Here is an 11094-nt window from a genome sequence, read left to right on the forward strand (position 1 = left end):
GTCCTCCTCACAGGGAAACCGGGCACAGCAGCATCTGCTTGCCAATAACTGGGATGATGGTACTCATAATAAGGTTTTCCCAAGGCAGCAAGTTCCTCGGAGGGGGCCCTATCTCTGGCTCACCCAAGAATACGTGCCACCAGGTAGGTGTCACCACAGGTAGCTGCCCGCGATCATGCGGAGCTGCTGCTGATACCAATGAAGCATTTTTGCCCCCCAAACAGAATACGTGGGCCTTCTTGCAGGCTCTTCCCTTACTCCTCAACAAGATGCCGGGCTCCCCCTCTCAGTATTCAAGCATGAAGAAAAACAAAGGGACAAGGGGGCACACAAACCCTCCCACCATCGACGGGGAGGCCTCGCTGGGTCCGCCGTAGGCAGAACTCACCAGAGGGGGCTGCCCGCGAACACACGGTACAGATCGTGTCATACAGTGTTAGGCAGCCGTCAGCGCCTGCGGGCGTCTATGCTGGAGACCCTCTCTAGTCTCAAGCGGCCTCTCCTGCAGCCCATGGGGCTGCAACACGTTGATCTGGTGAAGCTGCCAGCTTCCTGCTCTGGAGTTGTCCTGGCAAAGTCTGTCCTTTCAATGCTTGGACTCCTGCAGCATCCGATTTGCTGGTAAGCGACCGCTCTCACCTTTCTTTGGTCTCTCGCACTATGGTGTATAAGGGCTCAGCCTCGAACTCGGGCCCACGGCGGTGCAGCAGACAGCCTCACTAGCCGTAAAGGATACCGGAGACTTATCAGGAAAAAAGATGAAGTGCTCCACCAGGCGCTGGAGTTTGCAATGACCAGGGGCATAACAGCACTCCTGGAATAGCACTGGGGCACACCAAAAAGGTGCAGGCAGGCATGCTAGCACAAGGGTCCTCAGTGCAAAGTGTCAGTCCTTATTTTAGGGGCCCAGAATAATCAAGTCCCAAGGCAGTTCCTCCTGGCAGTCCAGCAGCCTTCCGGTTACAAGTCCACGCAGTGACTCCTTTCAGGGGATCACAGCCCCTGTACTTATAGTTCAAAAGTCTTTGTTTTGGGGGCACTCCACACATTTTCCTGAAGTGCACAACACTCCTATTCGCATCCCAAGCCTTGGTCCCAGACACACTACCGGTGGGCAGATACAGCATTGCAGATGGCAGGCACAGTCCTATTCAGGTGCAGCTCCTCCAACAACTCTAAATGCAGCGCAGGTCTGAGCAGGTGCAAAGTAAAATCCTCCCGCCACTCTAAATGCAGCCAAGGTCTATTCAGCCTAGCGCTGAGTCACCAAGAAAAGGCAGGACACACCTCAACCCCCCTTGTGACTGTCTTGAGTGAATGCACATCCCCTTTTTCCTGTCAGTCTAACCCAGACGGTGAACTCACATCCAGGCAGGGCACAAAGACTCATAAGCACACAGAAATGCCCACTTCTAAAAGTGGCATTTCTAAAATAGTAATGACAAATCCACTTTCACCAATAAGCAGGATTTATCACTACTATTCCAAACATACCAAACATGGTCACACTACCTGTGGGAGAGCGGGCCAGATATATAGATGTGAGGCTGAATGTAGTGTGCCAAGGATGGTCGTTTAGTGACAGATTTTAAGGCAGAGCTAAGGGTTTGTGAAGATTCCTCAAACTCTTGGGGTCTTGGACTGTCTTCAGTAGTGACGTCTTCTTTGGTCTCTTCTCCAGTTAGATCTCCCTCTGAGCTAGGGCTTCTCCCCCGGAGGCTCATGAGAGAAAAGAAGAGAAGGAGCCATCAGTTCTGTTTCATTCTGAACACGTATTAAGGGTAACCCATCACCAAACAACTCGGTGCCTCATGCGGTCTGAAATGGGTTACGTGGTGGGGACGGGGAAATTATCGTGACTAGGTAGCGGAGATAGCAGAAGGAGTGCACACGACTTCTACCTATTGGTATTTTACATCAAATGCCAACAGTGTTCAACTGGTTGTCGGGAGTGAGGGTTTAAGGGATAAAAATCCAAGTGCGGCCAACAATGCTGAACAATAAACATAAAGGAAAACACTCATGCCTGTTTTACTTTCCCCCTGACTCTCCCACCCCTCCCTGTTCACCCCTCTCCCTCCCCTTCCCGACCCGACTGACTCACCGGCTCTGCCGTAACTCTCCAGAGTTACGGCTGCTCTCCAGCCTCCTCCTGTGGGATCCACCAATCTTCGCTCCGCGTTTTGTCGTCTTCGTTCTCCTCCTCTCGGTACTCTGGGTGTTCTTCCTCTTCCTTTGGTGCAGCGTCTTCCGGAACCTCTCCTGGCATCCTCGGCTTTTCACCCGACTGCTCACACCCCTCGGATGGCGACTCGTCCGTTTTCTCTTCCTCTGATCCAGTCCTTCCGGGGTTAGACCCTCCTCTTCCGTTGTCGTCCCGCGACCCGAGATCCTGTGTGGGCAGAGGAGGAAGGGGTGTGTTTAGCCTTCCGGACCGTGCTCGTGGATGCCTAACAACTTCAGGTACGGGTGTTTCTTGATCCCGTAATGGCCAGGGCCGGGTCCAATGTGGTGTCCCCTCACACTACCCCATTCATATACAGAAATTACCACTGAACCACATAGCAAGGGATTCCCAATGCAAACCTATGAGAGGGCAGCCTCACAGGAGTGAGAAATGAAAAAGACTGTTTGTCACTACCAGGACATGCCACACCGTTAAGGCACATGTCCTACCTTTTACCTACACATCACCCTGCCCATAGGGCTAGCTAGTGCCTACCTTAGGGGTGACTTATATGTAGTAAAAGGGGAGTTTCAGTCGTCCCACATCACTGCAGCAGTAAACTACACATGCAGGCACTGCAGCGGCAGAGGCCTGATACAGGTTTGAAAGGCTACTTTGGTGGGTGGCGCATGCAACACTGCAGGCCCACTAGTAGCATTTAATTTGCAGGACCTGGGTATATGGGGTGCCACTGTACAAGGGACATAAAGGTAAATTAACTATGCCAAACAGGTGTTGACCAATCTTACCAGGTTTACAAGAGAGAACACATGCACTTTAGCACTGACCAGCAGTGGTAAAGTGCCCAGAGTCTTAAAACCAATAAGACAGATCCGAAAAAATACAGGAGGAAGGCAAAAAGTTCTGAGATGACCCTTCAAAAAGGACCAGTTCCAACAGTCCCCAAGATGTTGTTAGCAAGCCAGACAGCTGTACTGTCTGGTAGGCTCTGACCTAAAAACAAGAAAAGAAACATTGAACCAGGTCTCAATAGGCCAATTATTCATGTCTTTAACATACAAGAAAACAATAAATAAATAATGTGTTGAATCATGGCGAGACAACTGAAATCCTTAAATGAGGGAGTGATCCCGACTTCCCTTGAACAGCAAATGCACAGCACTTCTTCCCAAGGCACTGGTGAGCAAGGATCGGCTGCAAGGGTGTTGTACAAAAGGCAGCATTAGGGGATCCTATATTTTTATGATCACACCACAGTGCTGCAGAGACTCGATCACTACTACCTGTTTAAGGAAACTGCGTCCTTCTCTTGAAGGTACACATGATTCGTAGCATCGTACAGAGTCACCGCTAATTCCAGAATCAGTGGTGGAGGTGGTAAGTAGCACCTCAAAGAGAGAAATAGGTCGCACACTCCCTCAGACGACCCTGTTTGCCCCAACCCACCTTGCTGTTTGCATATAAAGCAGGCGAAGTTTAGATATGCTAACATGGAAAGAGATATGGACACCCACAGCAAAAAAGAGAGTTGCATGACTACATGTATGTACTTGATTTACTAGTTCCTTGGCAAGCTGCTTAGAAATATAACAGGGCAATTTTACTTGTACCTTGCTTATGATTAATACATTGCTAATAAATACCCATTTCTGTGTCGATTTCATTTGTTGTTTCACAAGTAAGACTATTAATTTGTCAACCATGGGGTTCTAGTTCACATGTATTAGGCCCCCACCTAAGGCAAAAAGGCCACGCCTACTGAAGAGCTGCCACTGAAGCTTGGCCATTTGTATACAACATCCAGTAGATGTTTCATAGTCTAGGCTCCATAGTGACAGCACACAGGCTGTAGCACCAGGGCACCCCCAGGGGTAATTGGTTTCAAAATCAAACCCAGCAGTGCAGTGACCAGAAATGTTTCAAGTTTTCATTTCAATACTCCTCTTACTGTGTTGCTTAGAACACCTGAAGGGTGTGCCCCCACCCTTCAGGTGGCCCCAGCTAACCTAAGGTGTATGTAGTTCTGTTGGGTATAGGCGTTTATGGGGAGGCTCACCACATTTAGCAGGGGGAAGCACATGATTTAATGTTATGCCACTGCTTTCTGCTGATCATTGTTCATTTTAGAGGGTTCTTGTTTTTATTTTTGAAACTGCAGTTGTAATGATGGCTGCCTTTCACCTTGGTAACTGGCTCTGGCTGAAGGCAACAGCATCACTCAACTGTAATAAGTTATTACAGTTGGTCAGCTACTTTATTTTCTTATGATAGTTGGCTAGATAAATCACAACCCAAGTGTAATAAGGAAATTTGTGACAGTTTTTTATGCTGCGATGACAGTCTTTTTTTCTGAGATTGCAGACTCCCATTTATTATAAATGGCATAAAGTACCTAACTGTATATCATAATCTGGTTCCAAGGAGTAACATGACCACAGCAAGGAAAGAGGTGAATTATTTCCTTTTACTATGTGGTGAAGTGTAGTATAATGTTGTACAGGAGATGAACACAGTGCCTAATATTAGCTGGTGGTTTCCGGTGCTCAGTAACAGCACTTAATCATCAACACTGGCGCTTTTAATGAGCACCAGTTGAGGACATATTTAATGACAGGGAAATTAAGTGATTTGCACAGAATCACAGGATGTTGAGCCGATGCGAGGACACAAACGTGGTTCCTCAGCTCCAAAGTCAGCAGCTCTGCCCATTAAGCACATTAAGGAAAGAGGTGTGGCGCAGCGGCCAGGGTGACTGACGCTGGGCACTGGGGATCATGGTTCAATCCCCGGCACCAGTGGCAGGGGTCTGCCCAGCACCATGTGACTCTGGGCAATAGCTCGCTTAATCTTCCCAACGGCCCCTAGTGCCGGGATGCCTACGGGTAGCTGTGCGCTTTACAAATACTGGATTTATACTGGATTTAAGCCACATCCTCTCCCCAGTTTCATGGTTAGTAGGTCCTCTTTTAGACGGCGCTAACAGAGGATTGGGCTGGTGCAAACTGCCTCCTGACAAGAGCCCCGACACTTATCTTTTTTACAAACTAACTACTGGATGAACACAAACCTTTAGTGCTTGCAGTGCTGCCCATCTGCGGAAGAACCATTTTGTTAGTGTTAAATCCAGATATCTGAAAGATGTGACCCTCTTTGCCCCCTCTGTGACAAGCCCTCAATCCTCGCCACGCTTCGTACCGACAAGGCACAGACCACATAATTTGTGGCATATGTCTTTCCCCTTACCTACTTTCTTCCTGGGACACTCTACCAGGGCATTGGCTCTATTATCCCTCTACCTACCATCCTGATTGACCCCCATGTTTGGCCAGACACTGGGAATAGTGGAGACTCGCTGCCCATACCATAGGAGATGCTAGTTAAATCCCACAGAGCCAGAGTTACAAAGTTTGAGCCCTTGTAAGCCACCTTCACAGATTAATAGCAAAGGGTTGTTGACAAAGAGCCCCTATAGACCCCGCTCCCGCCAGTGGGGCTTCACAACATACGCTGTCGATGGCGCTTAACATAGATGATGTGAACACAACGCACCATTGCACAGTTGATTATGTCTCCAAAGATGCAGTCTTTATTTGTATGTCATTCAACTCCCCTGAAATGCTTCTGTGCCATTTATTACCTACCTGTGCCATCTGTGCTGTATGGATGCTAAAAATGTAAAATAAGAACCACTTGTAAAAAAAAAAAAAAAAAAATCAAGATATCTGAGACCTACATTTTCAAAAAGCCACACTTTGTACCTGAACGGGCTAAAACAGAAAAAGTTTACAACCTTCCTGAAGTTTCCCACAAAACTTTGCAAGTTCACAAATCCCTATTTGAATGGAATTGTCCACACGTCTCCTTACACTATGACCAGTGGCTTGCACCACATCCATGCTTTGAAGTGTCATCTATTCAACAGCGTAGGCCCCATTACGACTTAGCATGGTCATTTATTGGTCAGTGTTCAAGTAACCCCTCAGCGCCCAGAGAAAAACAATTGCTGTGTACACTGAATATGTAAATATCAGCTCAACAGCTGCCATGTGATGCCTGACCTCGGTCATAGATCCGTATCTGTTTGGAGACTTGCACTGCATCAGCTCTGACTTATTACAACAGAAATTCACTCAGCAAATGTGAGCCCTGCTTTAGTCTTGTCTAAAATAGTGGGGACAGCATCCTGGAAAATGCCCCGGATATCGATGCCTAAACATGTGTACTTATTTTCCTACTCTTGCACTGGAAAAATAACAAGTCAACATGACTCATCCACTGGCAGACAGCTTGAAAAGGCACTGGAACAAATGCAATGCACAAAACGCACAGGCGTTCGCTCGCTCCTAGTTTTCTTTAATTACAAACTAATCACATTACTTTATTGTTAATGAAAAGGCCTTTCACCAGCTGTTTCACTCGAAGTATGCTGAACACTATTGCACCCAGAACATGTGTGTCCTCCAAAAGTTGTATACTTGAAGGTAAGGAACCCTTAAAACAGGAGTTGTCAAGTGTATGCAGGAGTTCTTTATTGGCCACCTGAGCAGTTCAGGCCCTGATATACATTGAAGAGTGTCTTTGCCGGAGTCTGTGCCCAATTAATTCATTTCTCAAACAAAGCCTTAATAGCTGTCTTGATGGTTTTCTGTTTCTTATGCAAAAACAACAGTTGATGGACAGAATGCAGAACAATGTCATACATTCACCCCAGTACAGAGATCTGGGCCTAAATCCATCGTTTTTTTGCACTCCACGCGGCCCCAGTTCAGACATGGCCATATGCAAATCAGCCTTGACCCTGTGCCTCATGGGAACAGTCCAGCCCGAACTGCCAAGCCATGTCTTCCCTGGACCGGAATCAAGCATCCTAGGACCGGTTTCTGGCTATCAGCCGTCTTCAGCCAGGATAGCTTGACTCCAGTGGTGTGGAGAGCATGGGACTTACGTCTCAGCATACCCGTCCCACTCGGGGTGACAAATGCAAAAACAACAGTTGATGGACAGAATGCAGAACAATGTCATACATTCACCCCAGCACAGAGATCTGGGCCTAAATCCATCGTTTTTTTGCACTCCACACCACCCCAGTTCAGACATGGCCATATGCAAATCAGCCTTGACCCTCTTCTGTTTCTTATGTCAGCTGTTGTCCTTTTTGGTGTGTGACGTATGCCATTGATATTCCAGGTTTGGGTTGGTAAGATGCTCAGCAAGTTCTCCGTGAAAATGCTGTCTGGTAGGCTTTAGACCCACCTTGAGTTTGTTGGTTTTGATGGGGGTTGGTATAGCCATTATATGTTGTGTTCAGGGCTTTAGGTGAGATGAAAAAAGTTTGGGTGGCGGGGATCTCAAAGGGATATGGCCTATGTAGTTATAGCATCGGCTTAATCACATAAACAACATTTGTGATTCCAATACTGTGCCACCGTCTGGTATTTTGGTGTCTCTCTGAGGTTTCTTTTATTGCACCTAGATATAATAGCATCCAGATATAATAACACAGTAACTCACGTACACCTAAAACCAGCCAGGACTATTGGCTTTGTGTTGTCAGTGGTTGTCTGTGTATGTTCTGGAGAAAAGCCAAGGATTGGATGAGCATTTATTTGAAACAACTTTTTAACCCACTGACTGGCATTGTGAGAAACTTGTACTGCCTTCAACCTCAACTCTAGACCTCTTAATCATGGCTATTATAAACACCTGGAGGCGACCCAGTTCAAAGCATCCTCTACACATGAGTAATGTGCTGAATGAACAAAAAGATATACAAAATCACATATAACATAAAACAAATATACAAAAACATCTTGGAAATACTAACACTCTATTGAAGTGCAAACTTCCGTAAAACATGTGAAATATAAGCTTGAACTAAATCACTGACGGGGAGTACCTCGAAATGTATTTCATTAATTGTTCAGGAATCATCAGTGCTTTTCCCAGTAAAGTTAAGGACATGAATATAGGGCCCAATAGGGACCTGTTTCAATTTCTGTTCTAAAATACTACAGGGACCCAGCCCACTTAAAGCCCTGGTTGTGCTACAGGTAGTTGAGCAGTGTTTCCAGGACAGATGATGCAGAGGAAGAGGACAGTTGTTGGTGGAACTATAGGATGGCGCAACACTCCTTTGCTTATGTTTTTAACACATTGGTTTGGAGTTGGTGTGGTCTTGGCTATTGATGGTGGGATTGTAAGCTACATCAGAGATGTTGATGGAGAACAAGGAGTGATGTGAAGCAACTATACCTGAGTTTGTTTCGCTAGGTTAGAAAATTCAAAATGAGTTGTGAACATGTGGTCCAGCGTAGTACCACCCGTGTGTGTGTAGACACTCACCACTTGATTGAAGCTGAGGGCCTGGAAACTGGCAAGGAGTTGATTAGCATATTTGCCATCTGGATTGTCTGCATAAAAGTTAAAGCCTCTCATAATATAACTGTAGCTTGCTTTGGACTAAAGTTGCAGAGTCAGTTCAAGAATTGTTGTAGGAAGGTGGAATTGTATCCAGAGATGGGGTGAGTTAGACCTCTAAAGCAACCAAACAGCTTTTTGGTTGATAATCATGCAGCAAACTACTACATAAAGGATGGAGATTGTGAGATTTTATATTATTCATTTCGGAAGAGTGACTTCACTGTTCAATGACACAGTATTGGGTGCAAGAATGTTTGTGGTGCATTTTTATTGTAGAGAAAATAATGACTACAAATTCATTCTGTTTAAGTAGATATTATATGCTACGAATTTTACAATAATGTTGTTCACACCTATAATTTAGGTCAAATATCATTTTTGATATGTACATATCATATATATGTACACACCATGATGGCAGCAAACGGTAAATAGCCCTACACATCTAGCCTTACCCTTAGATGTAACACTAAACCTAATTTAACACCAGCACTCGCCTAATCCCTGCCCTAACCCTAAAATCAATGCTGAACCTAATTCTTATCCGAACCCTCAACCTAATTAGAACACTAATGCTGACACTAACCCAACTTTAAACCTAACCCAAACCCTGAACCTAACCCTAACTCTAAATCTAAATGTAACCATAAACCTTAAACTAACGCTAACCCTAGAACTGAACCTAACTCTTAACCTAAATGTAACTATAGACCTAAAACTAACACTAACCCTAGAACTGAACCTAACCCTAAACCTAAATACAACCATAAACCCAAAACTAACCCGAACCCTAGAACTGAACCTAACTCTAAACCTAAATGTAACCATAAACCTAAAACTAGCCCTAACCCTAAAACTGAACCTAATTCTCCCCTGTTTCTTACCTAACAGGCAATATTATGACTTCTGATATTTTTGTCATGACATTACTTTGGCCACTATATTTTTGTTCAAAAACATTAAAGTCTCCATACTGTAATATGTATTATATTATTATTACCCCACCTGCCCGTTAATACATTAGCAGTGTCGGACTGGTCTATAGAGCAATCAGTCAGTGCCCAACAGGGATGTCGGAAAGGTCAGTATGTGGGCTGTTTTTGAAAATCTATTTATGGGCCTGGTTCTTGGTCTTTTGGGCCTTTTTTTGCTGTTGATGACCATCATATTAAAACAAACATTCCCTGCAGGAAGCTGAAATCTATGCAGTATTCCATGCCTTGCAATTCATTTATACAGGGTGTCTTTTCAAGTTCAAAACCACCCTATTGTGCAAACATGGGTGACAATTTTTAGCTATTGAATTCACTAATGAAGGACACTTTTATTTTGGAGCAGGGTCTATTTTCTGCCCCAGTCCGACCCTGCACAACAGCTTGCTATGTAAAAACACAATATTAATAAAAAAAACTGTATTTAGCTCATGGTGGACATGGCCTAAAACGTATTTCCCAAAGAAATTAAAGCTGCACCAACATATTATTATCAAAACAAAATCAAACAATTACATTCTCTAACTGATTAATTAAAAAGAAGAGCAATGAATTAAACATAATGACAGGAAAATGGTCACAATCAGATTAGTGGAAGAGTTGTGTTGAGATGAGGGGGAGGGTAACATCAAAATTGTTGTGAAACCCTCAACAGTTGTTCCGCCAAAGGCATGCCTCCTGTAGCCTTACTTAACAACTGATCATTATATAATTGAATCTGGTACCATATGGGATCCACCACGTGAGGAAAAGACGTGAGGAAAAAAGGTTTGAAAGTACCTCCTACCTTTACAAAGATCACATTTTATTAAGAAGATCAAAGGTATTAGGTGTCTCTCAAATCTATCTTCCAGAGATAGATGTGAGAGACACCTAATATATCTCGTTTCACATCTCACATTTTATAATCATACCTCTACCTTTGATCTTCAATTAGATTAGGGCATTCCAAGAGCTGAATTTGAATTTCTGAGCCAAAAAAGCAACAACAAAAAACATGCGAATGTAAGGAAGTGGCTGCAATTAACACTCAATTTCAAGCTGACAATGATGGAGCAGGGGTCAGCTTAAATCTAGCTGGTTGCATCTTTCAAATTTTTACCTTGGGACTTAGGACCTGATTTAAGGTCGGATGGTGTTTCCTCTGTCCATCAGGATGGCAGAGGACATTAGATCCACCACTCTGAAGGGCAAAATACCACTATGTTTAGAGACTGCCATCAGCCCAGAGGTGACTTCTGTGCTGGCAGAAGAATTGTCATCATAAAGGTTTCTCTGAAGGTACTGCCGTTTTTTCATTATTGCTCACCTGGATGACCGGTAAACTTTTGTGCTCCTGACTCCTGACTACGAGGATTGCTGAGGGTGCTTGGAGATACTTTTCACGGCCCCCGCCTCGCGGGTGCCGTTCACAGGATACCGGGGCTGAACTCTTGACGCTGTGGGACTGCGAGGCCCAGCAGGCCATTTTCCGCACACCTGCCGCCTCTTCCC

This window comes from Lissotriton helveticus, chromosome 5_1 (assembly GCF_964261635.1).
Source record: "Lissotriton helveticus chromosome 5_1, aLisHel1.1, whole genome shotgun sequence".
In the NCBI taxonomy this organism is placed as follows: Eukaryota; Metazoa; Chordata; class Amphibia; order Caudata; family Salamandridae; genus Lissotriton; species Lissotriton helveticus.